The sequence below is a fragment of the Parasteatoda tepidariorum genome, chromosome 3 (assembly GCF_982258835.1).
Source record: "Parasteatoda tepidariorum strain Cologne lab strain chromosome 3, Ptep-v5.0, whole genome shotgun sequence".
NCBI lineage: Eukaryota > Metazoa > Arthropoda > Arachnida > Araneae > Theridiidae > Parasteatoda > Parasteatoda tepidariorum.
In genome coordinates, this window is record NC_141757.1 from 22912021 (window position 1) to 22938963 (window position 26943).

The 26943-nt window shown below is 29.3% G+C and overlaps 1 protein-coding gene across 11 annotated transcripts in view; it reads left to right on the top strand.

The window, feature by feature from the left end:
- Positions 1 to 26943, top strand: part of LOC107437287 (tyrosine-protein phosphatase Lar) — a 503821-nt gene that overhangs the window by 200699 nt on the left and 276179 nt on the right. For all 11 annotated transcript variants that reach the window (XM_071177243.2, XM_071177266.2, XM_071177251.2 and 8 more), the window contains exon 4: positions 3692 to 3804. The gene's annotated coding sequence lies outside the window, so the exon portion shown is untranslated. The remainder of the gene's footprint in view (positions 1 to 3691; positions 3805 to 26943) is intronic.

Here is a 26943-nt window from a genome sequence, read left to right on the forward strand (position 1 = left end):
TATTTAAGAATGGTCGAAAAAATTTTGAAGTGTAAGGTATAAATTTTTTGCATCATTTTAAAAAACATAAATTTACATGGCAAAATACAAAATTTGAGCAAAATCGGTTGTATAGTTCCTGATAAATTAAATTTCAAAAAAGTCAGATATTTAAAATTCGATTTCTCACGATTTATTCAACCGCTTTAGTTAAACAGTGGAACAAATCTTTTTCTTAATTTCAAGACAATAAATCTGGGTTTAGAAGTTGTTCGAAAAAAAACAATTTTTCCGGGTTCACTGGAAGAAACTGGGGAACCTGGAAAAACTGGACAAAGTAGAAGAAACTGTAAATGAGCAGTACAATTTTTTAGCAATAATTATTATAAAAATAGTTTAAATTTAAAGAAATTAAATTTGATATAGTTCCTGTATTAAAAACATTTATGGTAATTTGTTTTTTTCTTTAAAAAAGAAATCTTAACTATTTTCATATTATTTAGTTTAGTTTTACATAGAATTTATATATATATAACTTTAACTATTCTATTAGAATTTCATTATGAAATTTTAATAGTTTCATATATAATTTTAAAATTAGGTTTCATTGTGCGAAAAATATTGAAAGAAACCATAGTTGATTTAATTTCTTGAGAAATTCGTTATTTTTTCTCTCCCAATTGTTGGTTTTGAGTTTTAAATTTTTTAGAACAGATGCATTTAATAGCTTGGAAATTATTACTAGTACTTAAATTAGTTAGCAATTATAAACTGCTAAAAACTATTTTTATGTTTGACATTTCTTTTTAAAAGATATCTTAGTAAATGTTTTTCAGTTGATTGGAAGATAATTCTATGAAATTTCATTTCTACACGGTGTTTTTTTTTTTTTTTTTTTTTTCTTTTCTTCTTTTTTCCTCCAAAGTTTGTCTGCTGGCAAAGCAATTTTCCTGTGATGATTATTGTAATTTATTTTTAAAACACACGTCTTTTTATGTATGAAGAAAAAAGCACACCTTTGATTGTTCTTTGATAATTAAGAGCGACAAAATTAGACTAAAACCTTTGGTACCCACATTACAAAATTATGATGTTGTCATCTAGGCCATTATAAACCTTCTTTTTTCTTTCAGGAAGCTGTGTATTAACAATGTCAAGTATTTCGGACGGGTTAGTTCGATTAGCTTCTTATTAAAGTTAATTTATCTTTACATAATTACAACTCAGTTCTAAACTTGGAAGACGTTTTAGGTCAAAATAATAAATCAGTTTCAGACATGCAATAACTTAAATCAAAGTAATAATCGGTTCTAAACTTGCAGTAAGTTCTTAATCATAATAATGCTCTATTTTAAACTTGTAATAAGTACTAAATCAAAAGAATAATCGGTTCTAAACTTGCAATAAGTTCTAAATTATAGCTATAATCTATTCTAAACTAGTAATAAGCTCTGAATCAAAATAATAATCGGTTCTAAACTTGCAATAAATTCTAAATCATAATAATAATAATCTATTCTAAACTTGTAATAAGTTCTAAATTAAAATAATAATCAGTTCTAAACTTGTAATAAATTCAATAGATGGCACTGCTAAATACTACTTATTTAGTCATAACTGAGGGGATAAAAAGAAGAATGCTTCAAAATAACCACCATTTGCAACGTGACGTAATTTGAGTACAAAATTAACTATTTTTTATGCAAATGCTTTAGTTGTAATTGTCTGAAGTACAGCAAAAAGCTTTGTCTCGAAGTTCTTCCGATCAGCATCGCCATCTGTTGACCATCTTTATAACTAAATTTTGATTACTTTTTAGAATAATATTTTTTTTCTTTAGCAGAACGCTGCAAACTGATAATTTAATTTCCGTTTTTATAAGTATTTTTCGAATATTTCGGTCATTTTTAAAACATTTTAGCTCTTTATTTATAAGGATGTGCAGCTTTTGTGGTAGCTGATGAAATTCGAACGATTTTATATCATTATCAATTATCAAACACTCATGCAATGACTGCTATAAATTTTATCAGTTTAATTCAGTAAAAAGAAAACTTTTATTTTAAACTAAAAAAAAAAGATGTTTTAATATATAATAATAACATTATTCATCAATTTAGAAATAAATTATTTCGTAAATTTAATTTATTATTCAATCAGTACGTACGTCTACATAAAACTCCGTATCTGGTGCTCTAAACCAAATCAAAGCGTTTCCAAAAAAGAAATCATCGTTCCGTACATAACAGGATTTTTGTGGGGATAAAAAGGGAAAAAAACTAGCATTAAAGGCATAGAATAGGGAATAAAAGAACGAATCGAATTTCAATGTTCTTGAGATTTGTAATAAAATAATCGGCGGAAGTTATCCTTGTTGTGGAAAAATCGGAATGGAATATTCCTGGAAACATTCGGATATATATATTCGAAGGGTATTTTTTTTATCTGGTTTTGAAGGAAAACATATGAAGGAGAAATAAAAAAAAAAAGAATTCCTTACAAATCTTATTTCCCCTCGCTTAAACGCATATTCCAATTTGATGGTCATAAGTAGATATTTTACCTTAAGTGATATATGTAATTTTTATTTTTTGAAAATGAAATTTAAATCAATTTAGCGACATGCTGATAGTTACTAAACCTAATTTATTAATCTTGATTGAATAGTTTCTAGTGTAAGTTTTTATGGAAAATTTGAAAAAAAGTTTATATTTATCTTTATATTAGTATTAAGTTTATGTAAATGTACTTTGATTTGGTAAGTATTTGATACTGATTGGTTTAAGAAAAGTTAGTTATTTCGAATTCAATAGTGAATATTGTATATTTATATGTATATATTGAAAGAATCAGTTTTAATCCATACTTACTGTAGTAGAAGTCTTTCAGTTTTTAAAGGTTTGATATTAAACTTATAAAGAATCTAAATTATCTGTTGTTACTGAAGGTAAACAATTGAAGAGCTTTTTAAAAGATTGTTTAAAGGGACTTTTTTTAAAGCAATAAAGATTGCTCAGTAAAAGAAATATTTCAAGGCCCTTTAACAATATAATATTCATTTATTTATTTTGCAAAATAAATAAGTTTTAGGAGACTGTAGAGAATGAAGATACTAAGTGGCAGCCTATTTTATTTTGTTTTATAACCTGCTTTGAACAGCTGAGCCATTTTTATATTTACGGTTATCAATGTTCAATCTTGTAAGTTCAAACTTAACCAAAAAGACAAAGAAACTATTGTTTCAAGCATTGGAACGAATTAGCCTTCTTGGAGAACTTTTTTGATGGAACTATCCTGTATTTGCGTTACATGGAGTGGAAAATCACGAAAATTCCCACGATTATACCGACGGAAAAAGTATTTTAACCTGGAGATAAAAAATAAAAAAATATTTGCTGCTATTTGGATGCTAGAAAACACCAAAAGATTACTTCAATTTGAATTTCTATTGCTTTCCTAACTAATTTAATTGAAGATTATGGACAACCTTTAAAGGATGAATTTTTCTTATTTGTACAATAAAGAATTAAAATATGTTTAATAGTGTGTTGGTTGTCAAAACCTGCACACTATTAAACAATCGCTCAATTTGTTGTATCTATAAATTTCTCTAACTATAGCTAATCAAACTGCAATTTAAAAGTAAAAGACTTAATATTTTAGTTATCATCTTATACTGATTAATTTACATGCATTTTTCTTTAATCGACAGGTGTTAATATATCATATTTTTGAAAGAGTGGCTAACATGATATTAGTCAGCGAACAATGTGATTACTAGCACCTTTTCAACTTTGGTGTTTATGATAGACTTTTTGAATAAAGGTAAGTTTTTTTTATTTATTATTTTAACATTAACTAGTCTGACACCTTTTAAACTATTTATGATTTTAAACGTAAGTTAATTTTCTTTGTTTCCGTGACAAATAGTCGTTGACACAATTCGACGCGGGTAGAATTTGTCATAAGCGCAACTCGTCGCAGTGGCAATTTGTCATGGACGCATTTCGTAGCTGTGAAAATTAACCATAGGTGCAATTCATCTCGGCAACGATTCGTCATGGGAGCATTTCATTGTGGTAACAATTCGTCGTGGGCACAGTTCTTCGAGAGCACAATTCGTCATGGGAGCATTTCATTGTGGTAACAATTCGTCGTGGGCACAGTTCTTCGAGAGCACAATTCGTCATGGGAGCATTTCATTGTGGTAACAATTCGTCGTGGGCACAGTTCTTCGAGAGCACAATTCGTCATGGGAGCATTTCATTGTGGTAACAATTCGTCGTGGGCACAGTTCTTCGAGAGCACAATTCGTCATGGGAGCATTTCATTGTGGTAACAATTCGTCGTGGGCACAGTTCTTCGAGAGCATAATTCGTCATGGAAGCATTTCATTGTGGTAAGAATTCGTCGTGAGTACAGTTCTTCGAGAGCACAATTCGTCATGGAAGCATTTCATTGTGGTAAGAATTCGTCGTGAGTACAGTTCTTCGAGAGCACAATTCGTCATGGAAACATTTCATTGTGGCAAGAATTCGTCGTGGGCACAGTTCTTCGAGAGCACAATTCGTCATGGAAACATTTCATTGTGGTAAGAATTCGTCGTGGGCACAGTTCTTCGAGAGCACAATTCGTCATGGAAGCATTTCATTGTGGTAAGAATTCGTCGTGGGCACAATTCTTCGAGTGCACGATTCGTCATGGGCCCTACTCGTCGCGGGCACAATTTCTTGCGGTTTCGATTTAATGCATTAATATACGAAGAGAAAACTCTTGCTTTGTTTACAAAAGCTGACTAAGTATTTAATTTGTTGCTGTTCAAATATTACGAAAGTGCCGGAAAACCTGGTTGGTAGAGCACTAGGCCCATGTCTAAGAGGTCGTGGGTTCGAACCCCGCCGGCCAAAGACTCCTCGTGTAGTAAATGGTGACTGATGCACGTTAAATCTGTCGGGTCACAAAGTCCTCTATATTCCCGTAACAAATTATACCTCTGGGGGTACTGGATTGGAGATTAATTGTTTTCTAGTTCAGTACAAAATTACGTTCTGGGGATGAATGAATGGATGTATGAATGTCCGCCCTATAAATGGGTGTGGCAGAAGTCGAATTCTTGGCCATAGATGACGCCACTGGAAAACAAGAACAGTCTATATTCCCAGTACCTTAATAGCCTACGACAGCAACAACAGCAAAATGTATAGATTCGCTTCATTTTCTCTTAAAAATGTGCCTCCGACCATGTCAACCAAATCCAATAAAATATACTCATTTTCAAAAGCGTCCAACGTTTTTAATATACTCTATACTTAATTTGGATCTAATAGTTGTAATTGATGTTTCAGTAAAAGATTGTCTAATATTATTTTAATCTTCTCATTGAAATAATTAGACAATTTCTCATTTTACACGAAATTTATAACGTTCATTAAAAAGCTCACCATTATCATGAATTTCAGAGATATATTTTGACCATAATAAATTTTAAAAAAATATTTGTCTTGTGAACATCAATCAGTAAAGCGAAGAAATAAAAAAGATAAAGTAGGTCCTTTTTAAACTAACGGTTAATTTCGGCTGCTAATAAATCAATACCCATAATCGTCTATCAAAAAAAAAATTATTGCTCTCTTTCTAACGTAATATTTCAATCAAAAGTTGTACTTTAAATGACAATCTATATTCTTTAGTAATTGAAATAATACATTCAAGTATTTTAGATACTTAGTTTTTTCTTCTATTTTCACCCAATTTTGAATCTAATTTTAACCAGATATGTTGCACTTATTAAATTAGTTTATGGAAAGATATTTTAAGCTCAAAAAATCGACATTTTACTTCCTTATCTTTGCAAAATCATGTTTCGGTAAATGTGCCTTTAAAAAAAAAGTTGATACTTCATATGGTGTGGTTGTTTATTGACTGCAATAGAATCGACCATGCTTTTCTATCAAGTCCAGGGAGACTATTTATTTGTTAATGACAAAATAGAAAAATAGTCTGTAATGTCAAAAACCAGCGGAAAAAGTAAGAAATTAAAATAGTCTCACATTGCCCTGATATAGTGAATGACCAACCAGCAAATTTGGAAATTTAAATCTTTCACATTTTTAATTAGCGTGATCATGATTTAATTGTATTAATTGAAAACTTGTCTGTTCTTGTGCTGTTAGAGTGATATTATGGTGTCCACGATAAAGTGATTATTAGAAACGTTAGTACATTAAGCATTTTTTTTCTTGTAAAAAATATAATGACGAAATATATTTTTAATTTTGATGAAATTGTTTCTTCAAAGAAGTGTTTGCTCGGAGCATATACCAAGAAACAGTTTCGTCAAAAACGAAGAAAGTTTCGTGATAATTGAGTATTCAATTTTTATAGTGTAACGAGAACTACATTTTTACGTTAAGTTTTTAAGTAACTCTTGAAATGCTGAAAGCGAGAAAATCTATGTTAATAACGGATTAAAGATCCCGCTATTGCAACAAGTCCACAGGAAGCATTAAATAAATATTGTTATTGTTGACCACTCATCTACTATACACGCTCATTGACTTTCTATTAGAATCTTTGTTCATTTTAATCAATGACGTTAAAAGCTGTTGCATTTTGTTTGTTTTTTCCTTGTATCTTGCAAAAAATTTCTGTCATGTTTTACAATCTATGCACAAAAGTAGTCTTTTGTAGACATGTGTTTAAATTCAAAACATGCACTCAAAATGGCAAGGTTTTTTTTATTGCTAATTTGATATTGAAAGTTCGACAAGCTTGCTAAACGCCAGTTTCATCTGCTATTTCGAATTATCGCTATTACGAACTTTTAGTTTTATTATTCGCCTAAAAGTAGTCTTTTGTAGACATGTGTTTAAATTCAAAACATTTACTCAAAATAACAGGGTTTTTTTTTTATTGCTAATTTGATATTGAAATTTCGACAAGCTTGCTAAACGCCAGTTTCATCTGCTATTTCAAATTATCCCTATTACGAACTTTTAGTTTTATTATTCGCCTAAAAGTAGTCTTTTGTAGACATGCGTTTAAATTCAAAGCGTTTACTCAAAATAACAGGGTTTTTTTTTATAGCTAATTTGATATTGAAAGTTCGACAAGCTTGCTTAACGCCAGTTTCATTTGCTATTTCGAATTATCGCTATTACGAACTTTTAGTTTTATTATTCCCTGAAAAACATCAAGAGAATTGTTAACTACCGAGTCTTTAAAAAACAGCGTTAATCATTTATCTGAAAATAAAACTTTAAGAATAAAAAATATATAAAATTTTCAGTTTTCTTCATTTTGAAAGTTTTAGTTCTACCTAAATTTAAATGATTTGCTTTAAAAAATCCCTCGAATACGTAACGTTTTAAAAGAATTTAAAAATTCTTCTCCGTTCGAAAAGTAGCTTTTCCACTTCAAATATTCGCTGACCAACCAAAAAGTAAAAGAGCAGACGATCGTAAGCATTCTGTAGAAGTAAAGCGTCACGCAAACTCACAGATGGTGGGAAGGAGGGATGCTATGAAGTAGAAAGTCATCTTTGGGTCATCTTCTCAGTCCTATTCCATTCATCCCTCTTAGGAACTAGAATAAAATGCGGATGCGCGTTCCGCCAAAAGAGTGCGTTTTTAGTCGAAGAGGCGAAAATGTCTTCGTAATCGCCGTAACGATCCCCTGGGGATGGGGGGAGATGGGGTGTTGATGGAAAGATGCTGAGTGCAGAAACGTGTAACCTGGACTACGGGAAAAGTTCTTTCTATCCGCCTTTTCGCACTATCTGGGGTAAATTTTTCCCGATATGACGAATAGAACCACGCTATCTAGAAAAGATGGATTTCAGAATTTACATGCAAAATGTAACTTAATAGGTATTGTTTTATAGGTATATTTTATTAGAGGAAAACTCGTTTCGTAATGTTATTTATAGGTATATTTTACCTTTATATTTCCTAATAAAAATATTTAAAAGTAAGTCTACTTCCATAATGTAGATCTTTCTGACTGTAAAAATATCGTTTGCTGTCAGATGTATTCACGTTATATGTTAGTTAATAGTTATAATGTAATTTATACCGTAATACGTATCGTTTTATTTATTGTTTCATTTATTTATTTTTTTATTTCGTTTTTTTATATTTATTTCGTTTTTTGTATCATTCCTTATTAAACGCCATCATTATTATTGCGATAATATAATGCATGGTGCTTAGCGTTTTTAAGAAGTACTTAAAGGTGCTTATTTTCTATTTTGGTTTTTTAAAAGCCCTTAAAGGTGCTTTTTTCATGGGATGATTTTAAAAAGTGCTTAATTTTTCCTTTTCAAAAATGAGAGATTTTCTTTACCATGTCGATTTTCGGCACGTATTATGCAAAAGTGTGCTTTTCACATTGTTCTATTTAACATTTTCACAAATCATTCTACCACAATCTATTTCGGCTTACCGTTGGTCCATAGCGTATGAAAGCGTTGATAATTTTACATGTTTGATAAAATACTTGGGAGACAGCATGTGCGTCTACTGACTTGGGTTCTATGAATTGCTCTCTCATGTGCAACTCTGCTGCATTTTGCAAGATATTCCCAATTTCAGTCTTCATTTTCCAGCCTCTGATATCGATCCGAAAATTTTCTCTTGCTTTTTAAATGACTAATTTAATCAAGAAAAGAGTTCTTTGTCAGGAACTAGTTATTTATTCATGATCACGTGAAGTCTTTGTAAATTATTTTGCATTTTGTTAATGTATAGAGTGCTTAAAAATATTTTTTGAAATATTCAAACGATTAAATATGTCGAAGCTGTTCAGCTAAATACACTGGTATAAGAAATTAACAGAATTTGTAAGAACACTGTAAATTTATACGCTAAATTTATATGGTTATTTATGCGGTAAATTTACAAACAATTAAAACAATTGTAAATTTTACCATATTTTGGTAGTTTTGACCATACTTTTTTCTCTCTGTAATAATAAAAATTACTCAAATTTCAAAAGAATTTATAAAATTACTAAACTATTAAAAAAAAATAAAAGAGTGTTTAATTAAAACAGTTTTTGGTGTAATTTTTTTCACTCTCTTTAAATTAAATAAATGCCGACCAGTCTGTGTAGGGGGCAGGGAACTGTCCTTGCATCAGAAAGGTTCTGGGTTCGAATCCCGGGCAAGGCATGGATGTTTCTTTCCCTCTATCTGTGTTCTATGTCCTTTCTCCTTTGTGTGTGAATGTGACCCGCCCTATAAACGGGTTGTGGTAGTGTGACGTGGGCGACGCTGTTCCACCGCCGTGGCTTAGCCACAGGTGCCCACTGGGTAACGAAAAGAGAATTAGCAGCTCTGGCACTTTCTGTGGCCAATGGACAATAGCTCCAAGTGCCCGCCATTAAAAGAAAAAAAAATTAAATAAATTATTTTAGAACAACTTTTTAATTAAGATTTTTTTTTATTCGTCAAAATTTTTTAAACTCCTAGATCTTAGTTTGTCAGGAATCTCTAATGATGATTACTGCGAAACCAATTATTTGCGTAATACCTTATATTATTTCTAGTAAATGTATTCTCCAAACAAATTTGTTTTTTAAAATGTTTTATGAAAATGAAATAACTTTAGTGAAACTTATGTGCTTTGTCAAATTCAGCATATGAAAGTTAAGGGCAGAGTTTTATACAAATCCGATTATCTCTTCCCATTAAAAAAAAGTTTAACGAAAGTTTTAATAAAAGTTTTTGAAGTTTAACTACTACCAAGAGTTATCCTGAAATCCGTTTAACGTTTTGAGTTAGTTATGGATTGAAAAATAATTTTAATTAAATACCTAGAGATTTGAAAACTTATGATTTTTTTTACCTTTACATTTTTTTTACCTTTTTTTAGTTTTATAACATATTAGCAATAATAATCATAAAAAAAATTTAAAAATAATTATTCACTTTTTAAACAATAGTAATCAAAGTTTGAAATCTAAAATTATATTTATATTCATTCTTAATTTTGTACTGTTGACTAAAAACACTTTTTCCTAACAATTATTTATCACTTAGTAATTATTAAAGTAGCTTTAAATTAAAAAGCAGTAATCTTTAGCTTTAAAACTTAATCTTGGTGTTTTTGATAATTTTGTTTTTAAATAATACATTTTGAATAATATTTAATTTAGTTTGAGACAAGAACTAATTGAATTCTGTGTTTTATTTTTGAATTCTGTGTTTTATTTTTCTGTATTTTAAAAAAAGTTAGAATTAAATTCAATAATTAGATTTACTGATAATTCAGTACGTTCAATTAAAAAAGTCACATATTAAAATAGTTTTAAATTAAAAAGATGATTATAATTTTCATTTATTTTAAAAATTATCCTTGATGGTTTTAGTAGTTGTATTTTTTTGATTAATCGCATTAAATATTTTATTCAGTTTGAGACAAGACCCACTTAAATTTTGTCTTACATTTCTTTAAAAAAAAAATAGTCTAAGCTAAACGTGTTTCATCAAATTCATTGTGAACATAATAAACGAATTTTTGATCGAAGAACTAAATTTTAAATTAATTATAACTATTCATAAAATAACTCAACTTTAAAGTAACATTTTTCTTAAGTTTAAAGAACTCATTTTTTAAACGTTAAATCAAACTAATGCATGTAATGTTTGAAAGATTAAAGCTTTATTCAGTTTTTTTTAAATGTTAAAAGAAAAAAAATTGAAAAAGAACAAATAAATGGAATTCAAATGTGTCTAGGTTATTAAAATAGCGTTTGAAAATGTTCGTCATATACGAGTACTTCTCTTCATTTTAGTAAGATTCTTTCCAAGCGATTTCTTCTTTGCATTGAATATAATCGTCTGAATTTATTTTTTAAAATTTATTTGTCTTTTTTTTAACGATAAACTCTTTCAAAATGAGATGTTTTACTTTTTTTGTAATGTAGATTTTGATTAAATACAAAATAAGTGCAATGGGTAGAAAATGTTTTTGTATTTGAAAAATATTTTTTCAAAATATTACATTTCTAAGTCAAAAACATTTAATTAGAAGTTTACTGTTGCAATTATTCTGTTCGGCGTACGTGTTTATGTAGTTTCTAAACGCTCTACATTGTGTTTAATATTATTTTTTCGTTAAAAAAATTAAATAACATGTTAAGGTTTTATTTTTACTCAGAAAAGGTACTAAATAATAACTTAGGTTACCAAATTTATAATTTTTCCCATTCATTTCATTTTAAAAACCTTGATAGTTAATAAATTTTGTAAGTCGGTTTTAAGAGATGTTTATATATTCATTTATGGAAAAATATCTTTTATTCTTAAGTCATCAAACAATGGCAATAACAAGCACATTTAATTGTTTTGAGTCATTGAAATAATTGTACAGTGCGCGAAATGAAAAAGAAAAAAAAGAAAATGTTTTAATAACTTTAGTTTGAATGATTGGATTTTCACATTCTAATGTCAATCTTAATGAATTGATAGACTTAAACTTGTTTGTACTAACTAATTTGAACTGATATATATCAGTTATAAAATCAGACTCAAAACAGTATGCTTTTTCTGAATAAACGTATCTTTTTTACGACATATTTGAACTTTTGGTCCTGAAAGTATTGTTAGCAATTTGGAGAAATATAGAGCAGATAATTTAAATAAGCGAGTGGTTAAGAATTTGGATATATTAATCTTGTTGTTATTGTTTCTAATGTCATTTGCCTTACAGCAACAAGCCTGCTTGGTGAAATCAAACGAATTTAAAGCTGAGGGTGAGTTTCTTGTTGTTCTGTGGTGCCATCTATGGCCAAGAATACGACTTCAGTCGCACACACGTCACAGCCCATAGAGTGGACACATTCATACATCCATTTATTCATCCACAGATAGTAATTTTGACCTGAACCAGAGAACTGTCAATCTACAATTCAGTACCTCCAGAGGTATAATTTGTTGTGGTAACATGGAGAAATTTGTGACCCTACAAATTTAGCGGGGATCGAACTCACCTCTTGAACATGAGTCTGACGCCCTAGCAATCTGGCTAACCGGTCCTCCCCATTAATCTTAATTTCACTATTTGCGTATTTTACGATTGCCCTGGTACTGTTTAAGAGTATATATTAATTGTAATACAATTACGAAACTTATTTAGTCTACAACTTAAAAAAGTAATAAATTTTGAAAATTATTAATTTTATTTATTATTTAATAATTTTACTTCAATACTTTGTTATTTCTCCAAATATTTTTTTAATGAAATCCTACATTAAATCTTTTAGCAGAATAAAAAATAAGTTTAAATCAATGATTGGTATGTTTTCATGAAAATTGGAGGAAAAAAAAGTTTTTTTTCCATGGGATCCAATTGATATAAAATAATTTAACATCCATACTTTTTTAAATATTTCAAGATTATATATATTTTTTAAATTTCATATCTAGACTTTCTTTAAATTAATAGTTTATTAATTAGTATTAATAAATAATCATTTTCCTTAATGCATAATTTTGAAGCAAGTTCCTAAATGTTTTGTTTTCTTTAAACTTATCTTTCAGTACTATCTTAGGGTAAAATATTTTTGAAATGTTTTTATTTTTATTAAAAATGAATATTTTTTTAATTTTTAATATTAAATTAAATCACATTTCTTAGCAAAGTACAATACCTATGTATATAGATTTATTTCAATTAATTAGTTATTCAAGTATTTATTCAATATTATTAATAACTAATTATTAATTTATATAAATGATTAATTGGCGTAGCAATAATGTCTTGTTCTAGAATATAGCACTAAAAAAATTCTAATTTAAATGTTTCTATTAAAGATTACTTTCTAACAACTTTTATTTCCACCAAAATATGTTCTACCAAATTTTGAAACTCATAACGCAGATTCAAACAAAAGGAAACAAATATAAAAATAAGCGAGTATAATTATCTACAAAAATCAAGCATTTGCGACAGCATCTTTCTCAAAGAAATTTGATTGAATTGCAAAATCTACTCGAGCAATTGAAAGTGATTGAAAATTTCGAAATTGAAAGAAATCCTTTTATGATCAAAGGATATTGCAAAAAGAACAAGAAATCAAATCTCGATTTCGAAAGAATTTATTCTAAAAAGGCATTTGGGAATTTTCATATTAATTTTATAGGAGATCAGTATGAATTTTGTACGAGACATTTTTTTTTTTATTAAATTACGTTTTGAAAGTTCTTGCCTCTAAGTGTTAAAATATTGACAAACTTTGAATTCTTGGATTTTCATTATTTTTTATTAGAAATATGCTTGAATTGTTTATACTCAACTTAAATGAAATTCGTATTTCTTTTTTTTTTCATAACTGACAATACAAAATCACTTAGCTTCCAAAATAAGTTAATTTCATAGTAACTTTGAACAATATTTTTAAATTAACAATTAGACTATGATTTCAATAATGTTCAATTTCTCAAGCTATTTCCTCAGATAAGATTGAATTTTTTTTTAAATTAAAATTAGCTAGAAAAGACAAAAGTTAACTTAGTCCCAACCCTTTCACGCAAAATTTTTGTTAAACACGTTTTTCATTTTTTAAAAAAAATTGTGTTAATTTAGGTAAAAAAAATTAAAAATGTATTTAGCATTTTAATAATTTATAGTTATGAAATACAGCATGAAACACTGGTGTCTTTTTCTGAGTTAGATGTAACTTTCCAACAATAAATTTTCAAAATTGCTCTTTTTTGCAGTCATTTAGATATAAGAGAAACAGTTATTCAACAGTGAAATATCTTTAAGTTGAAAAATCAGTTATGAATACAGTTTTTTTAAAAATAAAGGAAAAATTATTTTCGAACTACTTTTTTGGATTTTATAATTTGGTACAAATATAATTCCGATAATCAAACAGATTTTTTCGTAACCATTAGACTGTTTTTACAGTTAAAAAATTCTAAAATATATTTTTGCTAGTAATAAGAGCACCAGAAAGAAGTATGTATGTATAAAAGTGGCATCGATGTCCCATGTGCGTCAAAGGGTTAAAATGAATTTTAAGAAACAATTACATTTTAATGCTTGTTAAAACAAAATTAGATTTTGATAATTAACAGTCTTAGTAAAAATAATAATAAGATAAGATAATTTTATAATAATATAAATACTGTGTTTGGATATCATGACCTGGATATGGAAAAATCATATAAAATGTTCTTGGTAAATAATAGATAAAAATGTTTGTGATTAATCAATCGATTCTTCAATTATTTAATAATTCATCCAATACAATAGCAGTCATTTTCTGTGATTTAATACACTTTTAGCTTCTTCATTAACTGTTATTTCTTTCATTTACTCCCACATGCATTTATTATTAATTTATGTTCTTATTTCTTCACTTAATATTTTTTTTCTGAATCTATTTTTCTCTACTTATTCAATTTTTCATTTTTTCCCCATTATTCTTTCGATTTAATTTTTCATCCACTCATTCCTTATTTTATTTTTTAACTCCATTTTTCATCTATTTACCCAATTTGTCTATTTTTGCTTGTTTATTCCAGAATACTTTATTTTTTTTGCTTCATATTTTTCTTTTATTTAAACATTTTAAATGCAAATGTTAATTCGGTTATTCATTTTTTCAATTATATTTCTTAATCATACATTCAATCTTTATCCATTTTTTTAATTTCTTCATTTATATTTTACACTCAATTATTCATCTTTTATTCCTTTTTAACTCTTTTATTTATTTTTAATCCAGTGTTTACATTCTTTAATTCATTTTTCATTAATTAATTCTTTCGCTCTGTTATTCATTAATTCTTCCATTCATACTTAACTGTGCCTCATTTTTTATTCATTGATACATTTATTATTATTTGCTCATTTTTTCATTTATTTTATTTTTTATTCCTCCAAGGTAACATTTAAACATAGGAACTCCAAATTGGCCAATTTATTTATCGTTTGAATAGCATATTTCAACGCTCTTTTTTAAATGAACAATTTTAAAATTTTGCTATGTGAGCAACTTTTATACATGGTGCGTAGCGTTTTTAAAAAGTGCTTAAAGGTGCTTATTTTCAATTTTCGTTTTTTAAGAGCCTTTAAAGGTGCTTTTTTCATTGGGTGTTTTTAAAAAAAAGTACTTAATTTTTTTCCGAAAAGGAGATTTTCTTTCTTTACCATGTCTATTTTCGCCATATTTTATGCAAAAGCGTGCTTTTCACATTGTTCTATTCAGCGTTTTCACAATTCATTCAACCACAATCCATTTCGGCGTACTGTCGGTGAATAGCGTATGAAAGCGCTAATCATTCTACAGTTTTGAAGAAATATTTGCGAGTTCGTATGTACGTCTACTGAGCTGGGTTCGTTGAGATTCTTGCTCTCTCATGTGCAATTCTGTCGCATTTTGCAAGATTTTCTCAATTACAGGCTTCATTTTCCACCCTCTGATATCAAACCGAAAAATCTCTTGATCATTTTACAATAGCTAATATAATCAAGAAAATAGTTCTTTGTCAGAAACTAGTTATTTTATCATGATCATGTATAAGTCTTTGAAAATTATTTTGCATTTTGTAAGCGTGTACAGTGCTTAAAAATATATTTTGAGTGCTTAAAAAGTACTTAAAAGGTGCTTATTTTTTGTTGAATGACTTGGCTAAACAGTTAACAATAGTTATTATTTTTTTTAAACGAAGCTAGGCACCGACGCACGAGCTAATTTTCATAATAAAACTTAAAAACTATTTTTACTTACAAAACATAAATTAAATAAACAATAATATTCCTTTTCTTATACCGTATTTTGTAAATGATTCTATAACACAAAACAAATATATTTTTTACTCAAACTTAAAAAGAAAAGCTCTCTTTCCAAAACAAATCTTCGTTTAGAATAAAAAGAACAGAGTCATTATTACTTCTAATGCAGTTAATAGCGTTAAATGCTTTGACCCCATCTAGCCAAGAAATGATGGATTACATATATAAATTTTCTTTTTTCTCTCCCCATTATTGCTTCTATTTGGCGTGCTATTCCTCACTGACCTTTGGCTAGTCTTGGAGGCCAATGTTTTGTTACAATCCGGAATAGCGCCAGTTGCCATGCCAACGTAGCGTGGGTCAACAGTTAAGCTCGAATTGGGGGCATTATGTGACGATGAAAGCAATACTAAAGAAGGGCATGGGGAGAATTTTAAGGATTTATTGGCGTATTTTTTTCCCTCCCCCTTTCAAATCTCTCGTCTGTTTAAGCTCTTCATTTCTTCCATCCCCCCTTCCTTTCTAATACAATATCTCTGAGTCTATTTGCTGTCCACCCTTCCCTCCACCCCGTATGCAATCCCTAATTCGATGTTTTATGAGAAATATAGTGCTTTTGACAATGTTCCGCGGTTACAGTTACTCGTAGGGGTGTAAATAAAGGTGTGGTGTCTCTGGGATAGCTTCTCCATAGCCAATAGAACTTTTCGAAGAAGAAAAAAGTTGCAATGAAAGTAATGTTTTGGCGCCTTTTATTTAATAGAATGTTTACACAGTGTTATAGTTTTGTTCTGAAAGGGAATTGTCTTTCGTTATTATCAGCAAAAAAAAATTTTTTTTGTTCATGAAACATTTACTACTCATTAACTTAGACCATGCAATATTTGAAGTTGTTTACAGTTGAGGGTAATTGTATGATGGGATCTAAATTATGTTTTTAATTTTAAAGAATATGTAAGTTAATAAGTAATAATTAAAATAAATAAGTAAATTTTTGTGAAATTTTGACTATTTTCTGACTGACGGATGCTCTAAATATTACATATTCTTCTTCAATATTTTTATTTCTCCTTCAACATTGCTTACATTATCATTGAAATGAGTGAACTAAGAAAAAATAGTACGTTTTATGCACCGATGAGCCATTACATTATGACCACCCTCCATCTATAACAATGTGCTCGCCCAGGTTTTCATGGTTTCTCGCACAGGAACAGTGTTTTCATGGGGCACATTAGGACCCATAATCCTCATAGAACAATCCCTGACGTCTGTAAGCTACTTGAACATAGTTGCAGACCAGGTTCACCCATTCATGGCAACAGTTTTTCCTGCGGGGGATGGTGTTTACCAACAGGATAATGCACCATGTCGTAAGGGTCGAATCGTCATGGATTGGTTGGAGGAACATTCCGGTGACTTACTTTGAGGTCATGTCTTGGCCCCCAAATTCACCTGACCTTTATCCAATAGAGCATTTGTGGTCCTACTTGGTAAACCAAATTCATGCTGCCACGCTACCCCCTCGCAATGTGAGGGAATTGCAGGACCAGTTGGTGAGCGCTTGGTACCAGATACCTAAGACTACCTTTCAGCACCTTGTGGAATCAATGCCACGGCGGGTGCTAGCAGTTTTGAGGGCTAAAGGTGGTCCTACATGTTATTAGCAGGGTGGTCATAATGTAATGACTCTACGGTGTATATACCTAATTATTCGTTGCACATTGTCTCATTATTATTACAACCCATATTATTCACACACATCGTATTATTTACTACATGCCACTTGGTTCGTTGTACTTCATTACATAATTCATCACATTATACAGCATCACATTATTCATTACGCATCACTTAATACATTATTGCATGATTCACAGTATTCACATCCATTATAGCTGTGTAACATCTCATTTTTCATCAATTACATCATAGCCTTATTCATTGTACCATATTACATTATTTTCTTTTTATGCATACATTTGTTTAATTCAGAACTTTATCACACCAACTAACCCACATAATGAAGCAACTTAGTTCCTTGCAGCTGAGTACATATTAAAGCCAAGAGCGCTAACATGTTAGTCGTCTAATCTGTCACTCTCACGACTGATAGGACAGGGGTTCAAGTCTCAGCGTTGACACCACACTATTTCCTTCAACACATGAAGAGTTTCTTGTGTCCTTCACTCTCCAATGTCCATTACCTAACGAAAAGCCTAGCTCCAATATCCAATTAAATTTCTTTTTTATGGTTTTAAACCGTGTAGCTCCATATTTATGGTTTTATAACCGTACTAGTTGTTAACGGTTTCAAAACCGTAAAAGTAAAAAATATTTATTTACCGTAAACTTTACGGTTAATTGAATGAACAGACTGCTGTCGGTTATTACACCGTAATTTTAGAATGGAAATTCTGACAGTGTAAAGAAAATTAAATCATAAATATTCTTCGCATTGTTTCAATAAATATTTGTATTTAAAAAATAATTATCTTTACGTTAAACGTCTGTAAAAAAATTCAGAATTTTGAATTAAATTTTAGATAAGTGGAAAGAGAAAAAAAATAGTACATGGATGTTTTCTAGATGAAATCAAAACTACCTAGATCCTTTAAACCTTTGACGCAGAAAAGACAACCGATGTTCCTTTTATATATTTTTTTCTGGCGCTCCATGTACAAGCAAATATATATTTTGGTATTTTCAATTATGAAAAACAATCTAAGAAAAGTCTAATTCGAAGAATAGTGAACGAAGAACTAAAAAATGACTGAACTGAACTAAAAATCACTGAAAATGACTGCTATGAGAAATTTCTAACAGTGTAGTAATTAATTGTTTGATTATATTTGGTTAGAATGTTCTAACTATTTAGTAAAATACGTAGCTTAAAACCAAATTTTTACAAATTCTGGAATAAATTTTTTTAAAACTAAATATTGTCGTTTTAGACACCGAATAATTATCAGATAAAAGCAAAATGCAGTTTAAAAAAAAGATTATTTAGTTGTATATATTTATTTTAAATTTTAACTAAAAAAAATTTTTTTTTTAATTTTTTCTAGACTTTTTAATGTGATTAAATTTGTTATTTTAAAAAAAAAATCGAACTAAGTAAAAATAAAATTTTTTGTAATGAACTGTAATGAATTCCGAATCACTTAAAACATTTTTAACATGCTTGCAAATTTCGAAGTATACTCCAATTTTTATTTTGTTTTGCTGAAAATTTTATTTCTTCCCCAGGCGAAAGTTTTTAGTGTTTTGTTGAGGGAAGAGTTTTTAATTTGGAAAGGAGTATCAGAAGTAATTACTGTATTATATATTGCGTTCTCCTGAAAGTTTCATGAAAAACAATTTCCTTAGAAAATTTCTTTTCACAAATATTTGTTCTTTTTAATATAATGTTCGAAGAAAAAAAGTTTTAATTAAAATGTTTTTTTTTGACGTACAATAATTTCATATTTCTTGTTATTCTGATAATTTCAAGGGAGTTTTTTTAAATATATTTTGATTGTAATCTAATGTTCGTTTGGTATAAAACTTTCCTACAGTGTTAAACTATTTTGGGTCAGTTAGTAAAAAAATTTTAGTAATTTTTTTGTAACAAATTGTTGGAAATATATGCTTTGTATTTCAGGTGCTAAAAGTTCTAAATCATTTATTTATCCACATTATTTTTAATTTTGCTATCTATAATTTGACAGACTATCTTAAATTTTGCTTGTTTTTGAATTGAAAAAATAACTATAGTAAAATAAAAATAGAAATAAAATAATAAGTGAAAAATAAAATTTAATTTTAAAACAAAAAGTTTGAGTTTTTAATAACATTTTTATAAATTTTATATTATTCAATATCCTGCTTTTTACGCTATTTTCATATTGTGACTCAAAATAAAGAATCCAATAATTCATAAGCATTTTTGTTTGTATTTGTTGAATTACAATTATGAAACTTTTATTTATTTTTAAAAATCTCTCTAAGAAATATAACAAACGATGAACTTTGAGATATTTTCGAGATTTATAAATCCGAATAAGTTCTTAAAATTTATGCATCCGAACAAGTACTTAAGATTGTTACATACGAATAAGTTCTTAAAATTGATACATCCGAATAAGTTCTTAAAATTGTTACATCCGAATAAGTTCTTAAAATTGTTACATCCGAATAAGTTCTTAAAATTTATACATCCGAATAAGTTCTTAAAATTGATACATCCGAATAAGTTCTTAAAATTGTCACATCCGAATAAGTTCTTAAAATTGATACATCCGTATAAGTTCTTAAAATTGTTACATCCGAATAAGTTCTTAAAATTGCTACATCCGAATAAGTTCTTAAAATTTATACATCCGAATAAGTTCTTAAAATTGTCACATCCGAATAAGTTTTTAAAATTGTTGCATCCGAATAAGTTCTTAAAATTTATACATCCGAATAAGTTCTTAAAATTGTCACATCCGAATAAGTTCTTAAAATTTATACATCCGAATAAGTTCTTAACATTGTCACATCCGAATAAGTTTTTAAAATTGTTACATCCGAATAAGTTCTTAAAATTGTTGTATCCGAATAAGTTCTTAAAATTGTTGTATCCGAATAAGTTCTTAAAATTGATGCATCCGAATAAGTTCTTAAAATTGTTAAATCCGAATAAGTTCACAAAATTACTAAATCAAAATATATAAGTATTTCGCAATAATAAGCTTGTATAGAATTAGTAGTAAATGGAATTAGTAATTAATCAAAAAAGTAATTAAATACCGCATGAGTTGAAACTAAAATTATACACTGAAATATATGTGCAATATCCTCTATTCAAAGAATTTTCGCACAGTAAAAAAAGAGCTTTCCAAAGAATTTTTTTTTTCGATTTTAAACATCATTACTTCACTCAAAAATTAAGACTTTATTTTTATTCCTGTCCTGTCCCAACCTATTTTACCCGATTAACCCTCTCCTTTTTTACCCCTAAATATCAAGATACGAGAAAGAACAGGAAATACCCTTACTCACTCCGGCAAAAAAGTTCTTTTTTCTTCTTTTTTATGAAAGTATCACATTGCGTGCTGTTGCGAACTTAGTAATTGCATAATTCTTCCTATTGCTCTGCATAAAATAATAATAAAAAAAAGAAGTTTAGCCAAATCAATAAATGAAGAGAAAATGAGAGCCAAATTTACAGTTATTTCTGCTGGACAAACCTCTGGCGATATCGCGATTTCGTGCTTTTCGCTTTTCCTCTGTAACTGACTTACAGTTATTATTACAATTTTTTTTCTTTGTATTTTTGTCTTCTTAACGTGCGGTGATCGTTTTTGGTGGCACTTATGCCCGGACGAAATTATTTCTTGCCCTAAGTGCCCGGGTGGACTTTGACGAAGTGCTTTGATCACGCGATTCTCAAACGTACTGATAAAATAAGGAAAAAAAAGTTTTTTTTTTCTTCCACAAAATATTGTCGTTTTTGACATTAATATGGTCGTACTACAATTGTCGTATTACTTTTACTCGCCAAGTATGCGTAAAGTCAGTATAGTTTAGTAAAAACTATACATGATCAGGGGTGTGCTTAGAAGAAATTTGGGTCCGTTAGCGGACTCTTCACAAAATACCTTTTCATAAAAACGGACCCTTCACAAAATATTTTAACTTAAAAAAGGACCCTTCACAAAATGATTTTTCTTTTAAACGAACCCTTCACAAATTTGTTTATCTTCATTATTGTTTTGTTAATCGAATAAATCCTTCCCAGGAAGGGGGGGGGGAGAAAGACAGTTGTAAACGAACTAAATTTTGTCTTCGGCAGACGTTTTTTCCTGTATTCGTCCGAAATGAATATTCTGCGTTCAGCAGTGTAGACTAAATACCAAATATTTGTATGTTGCATTGCTAATTTTGTAGCTGCAATTGCTGTTAATTTTTTAAAATTTAATTTTTTTAATTATAATTTTACAGTATTGAGCATAATCTTGTATGTCTTTGCAATTTAAAAACTCCTAGAAAAAGTTTTTTTGAATTAACGGACCCTATTTGCACAAATTCACAAAAGCGGACCCTGGTTGAAAGAATGTGACTTAGCGTTTATTTTATATTCACAAATTACAAGTAATTTTTTTACAATTTTACAAAAACGGACCTTTCACAAAATTTCTGGACAGACCCCTGATGATGAAATATTTAAGAAGGGGTGCGAAAAAAATTCCACTTAAAATGTAAGGTGCACAAAAAAAGGTCCACCCTGAATAACTATATAACTTTAATAACCTGAATAACTTTAATAGCTTTTGACCTAATGATTGGATCTTCACTTTTAAGAACTCAATCTTGTTCGAGTGGGTGACCTCAAATATACTAAATAGTTAATATCGACGTTGTTTTAAGTTACGAAATTAGACACAAAAACGTCCTTACTCTGAATAAACATACCTTTTTCTCTATGGCTTCGGATTTCTGTCAAAAAGTATAACTTCTCTCAAATATTTATTATTTTTTATTTAATAATAGTCGAAAAAATTCGAATTGTGAGGTATACAATTTTTATATCATTTTAACGAATGTAACGCTATCCCAAAACGCATGGATGTAACGCATGGAAGGATATAAAATTTGAGCGAAATCGGTCAAATAGTTCCTGAGAAATCAAAATTTCAAAATACGACTTTCTTAAGGTACATTTATTCAGAGAATGAATTTTTTTTGTCTGATTTCGTAACTTAAAATATTGTCTGTACTGATTAATTGGAATATTTGAAGTCACACTTGATGAACCATTAAAATTAAGTACTAGAACGTGAAGATTCTGATAATTAGATCACAAGTTATTCAGAGTGGTTCATTTATTTTTTGCGCATTGTAAACTAAAATAAAATCCAATAAAATTAGCAAATGACGTCGATTAAACGGTCTAACTTCTAAAATGTCTTGTAACAAAACGCACCACAGAACTATATATCTGATTTAATTTAGGTGATCGAATGCAAATTTTATTTGGTGAGGTACGACGATACAAAAATTCGGTTCCTTGGGGTATTCATCCACTTTTCCTTCGAGGTTAATATCTTCCTTACCTGTACTATGCATGATTCTTTATCGCCTTACGAGATCATCGCCAACAAAACCAATTATTTTTATTTTTTGAAATGCCGGATGCTATTTAGGCAAAGTATGAAATAATCGTCCTGATGAGGTTATTATGTAAATGATGTGCATGTTACTGTGAATGACCGAAATCGGTGGTTGTTGACTTTCACCGATGACTGTTGACAATCAAATTAGTCGCTTTGGTGAATGTCTGAAATATTTATTACATCCGATTTGAGATTAATTTATTCATGGATATAAATACATTTATTCGATATTTTAATACTTACTGACGATAGATTAGAACAAACATCAGTGTTTGGAGTATCGGGCAAATATATACCGGGCAATGGCACTTGACCTTAAAAAAACATCAGTGTAGGGTATACCCCGCAAATGTATACCGGGCAGTGGCACTTGACCTTAAAAAAACATCAGTGTAGGGTATACCAGGCAAATGTATACCGCGCAGTGGCACTGAACCTTAAAAAAACATCAGTGTAGGGTATAACGGGCAAATGTATACCGGGCAATGGCACTGAACCTTAAAAAAACATCAGTGTAGGATATACCGGACAAATGTATACCGGGCAATGGCACTTAACCAGACCTAGTATGACTAGACCTTTGGTAAATGTCCGAAATATATACTAGGTCTAGTGCCACTTTTGCTATAGCTTAAATATTTAAAAAAAAAATTAAACAAAGCGTTTGAAGCAATTTTAAACTGATAACGAAATTATTGCTTTAAGATTAAAAAAATAATTTTAAAAAAACTGCCCCAGCTAAGAGTAATTGAAGTAGTTGCTTTATACACCTCATGTGTGGAAATTTTTTTTTTTAAAAATTATCCAGGTGCATCTAAAAGTGGATGAATATCCGAAGACACCTAAAAACTCGCATTGTTACGTTTCTTAAGTAAATAAATTATACAGCAGATTATAACAGATTAATACATTTTTAAAGAACGTAGCAAGTGGAATATTTCGAGAGGATTCAGATGTTCTTTTTTTTATGTAAAAATGCATGTCGTTCTTTTTAAAAACTGTTAATCGATTTAAAGAAACTTTTTCCTTTATTTTAAATTAATTTTATTTTTTATATGTAAAAAAGATTGTAAGACTTTAAACCTTTATAAGAATATTGTTTTATCTATGTTTAAAATCTTTTTTAAATCACTCAGTTTTATATATTTTTTTTAAAAAATGTACTGAATTCTATTTATCTTGATATGATGTACATTTTAACGAAATGTTTTTTTACTGGTTTTTAGTTGTTAATTTATCTACGTTTAAAGTTTATTTTAGTGGCACTTTTCAGTATTTTTGTTTGAAATCTTCGAAATTAATTTTTTTCAATTTTTTAATGCTGTGCATTTTATTAAACGAATTTTTTTTCTCCAGAAAAGCTTTTCAGTCGATGATTTCTTATTCATGCATTAAGTTTTTTTTTTAACTGGTGAATTGGCTTTCAAAAACTTTTCGTTTTTGAAAGCCAACTCATTCATAAAAATAATAATAAAAAAGTATTTTTCTTTTAATTATTATTCACTTTTAAATTCTCTTCCAATATTAACTTTCAATATGTTTCTAAAATACTATTAAATCGACTTTCATAAAACTTTTTTCGCTCCTTCTGTTTCAATAAAAATTTAAACTTGATATTTTTAAAATGTTCAGCAATTTGTTTCCTTTGCAATTTATCTTAACTTTCTTGAGAAATTTCAAATTTCAACTAAAAGATAGAATTTTCGAAATTTCAAAAATCTCCCAAGTTAAAATATAATCGAAAGTTAAATATTAAATAAACAGGTTTAGAAAATTTGTTCAGTATTTTTTTTTTCAGTAGTTCAGTATTTTTTATCAGTATAGTCTTAACTATAATTGAACACTTGACTCGGCCTAACAATCATGAATATAAATATTGTATAAGGAATGAGGTAGTTTTCTATCAATAACGGAGTTTAATTTTAAAAAAAAGATTTGTGATAACATATCAATTTCCAAAAATTCAGACCAATGTAGAACGATAATATTTATCTACTTGGAAACATAATACGATACTTTGATATACCTAATACTTTGATAGTAATACTTTGATATACACTAATGAAAATGATAATACGAATACTTTGAAGCATAATACAATAATTTGATATATGTAGTTCCTTCACCAGGAGTTGGCACTTTGTTCCACCTCCTCGGACGAAGAGCTGGAGTAGAGGAAAAAAGTTTCCGCTTTAGAAATTGAGACAATCCTTAATGCGCGCCAAATGAAAACAGTGAATTATTTTTTAATCATTTACTTCGCTTTATCATCTGCTTTTATACCTTTCGTTACTCTAGCTAATTAAATATATTGCGGCAAAATGTCTCAAAAATGACAAACTATTCACTCATAAGAGAGAAATATCAAATTTATGAAACATTTAATGTTGAAAAACAGCACATAAAGATTGCGAAATAAATATTTTTATCACACGATCGCCAAATAGCAACCTTGTTCAGGCTTGTTCACATCCTTCTCCCAAAAATAGCGAAATAGTATCGTCGGATACCACGTGATGAAGGCGGAGCCAAGTGCCAACTCTTGGTGAACGAACTATACTATATCTTTGATACCAATACCTTGATAGTAATACTTTTAAGTACACTAATAAAAAAGATAATACGAATACTTTGAAGCATAATACGATACTTTGATCTATACATAATCTTTGATACCAATGCTTTGGTAATAATACTTTGATATGCATTAATAAAAATGATAATACGAATACTTTGAACCATAATACGATACAAATTTATTGCATCCTTAATAAGGTACTGCATTGCGCGACGTTTAACTTCCATTTGAGACATAGCATCGTGCAATTAAAAAGCACTATAATATGATTCAAATTAGCTTCTCATTAAGGTTGAGACAAATTTAAATGATATTAGCGTTCAAGACACTCCAAACTGTGTAACAGTGTATCTAAATTAATGAAAACATTCCAATTTACTTTGTTAAATTATTCCAATTGTGTAATTCAAATAAAGTAATTTAGTTTATTGAATTTTATTATCATAAACTGCTACAAAATATCGTTTTCCCGTAGAATTGTCATTCCATTCACAAGCTTCGGTAGGAATTTATTCAAAATATAAACTCCTTTCAACTACGCTCCGATTGGTGTGAAGGATGCTTCGGAGTCTGACAGCCCCTTATCATGAACGGAAAGCGGCATTTCCACGCACCTAATTGTCGGGCAAAACACATATTTACATAACGTCTCTTATCTCCCGGCCATCCTTCAAGTACGGCCCGATCTCGGGCCCGATTGCGGTTATATATCTTAATGTAAATGCTTCGCGTCCCTTTCCCAATCGATTTTCCCTATTCTGTTAGCGATAACGGTTGAGGCCGAAGCGTTTGTTTTCTCTCTTTTCACGTGATCACGTGACTTCTCGATCATTTGTTACAATAGAGGTATGATTTTGGATGGTTTTGGGGATGAGATGACTGATTCATCGCGGATAGTTCCTCCTCCTATTCAGTGGGACATAAAGAAGAAAAATGAAGAACGGTACCGTAAATACCGAATGGCATTCATCATCTCATCTTACTGGCTTAATCAAGACTGAAAAAAAGGCCTTTTTATTCCAGAAAGTTTTCTTAATAGTAATATTTCCATTAGTTATGATATCCCTAGTTAGTTGCGAAACTTGGTTTAATTAGCGTGTCAAATATTTTTGTAACTATCTTCCTTTTATCGTAAAACAATCCGTAATAAATTGTTTTTATATGTGAAGATCTGAGAACATAAAATTCTAAGTGTGTAGTGATTTTCAACTGATTGCATTTCATTGACAAGAGGAAGGAAATACATTCATTTATTTTTGGCCTCAAGCTTCCAATTGGTTAAATATATTAATTCCTAATTTCTCCCTAAATTGTTCGTGGATATCGTATAGTTAGATTTTTCTGCCTGAAGAAAGACTTTCTATTATAACTTGTCTACGATCCGCGATGACTCAGGGGATAGAGCGTTCGCCTTCCAAGGAGGCGAACCAGGTTCGAATCCCAGTCGATACGAATTCCGCATCCGGCTTCCACCGACCACAGTGCTGACGTGAAGTATCCT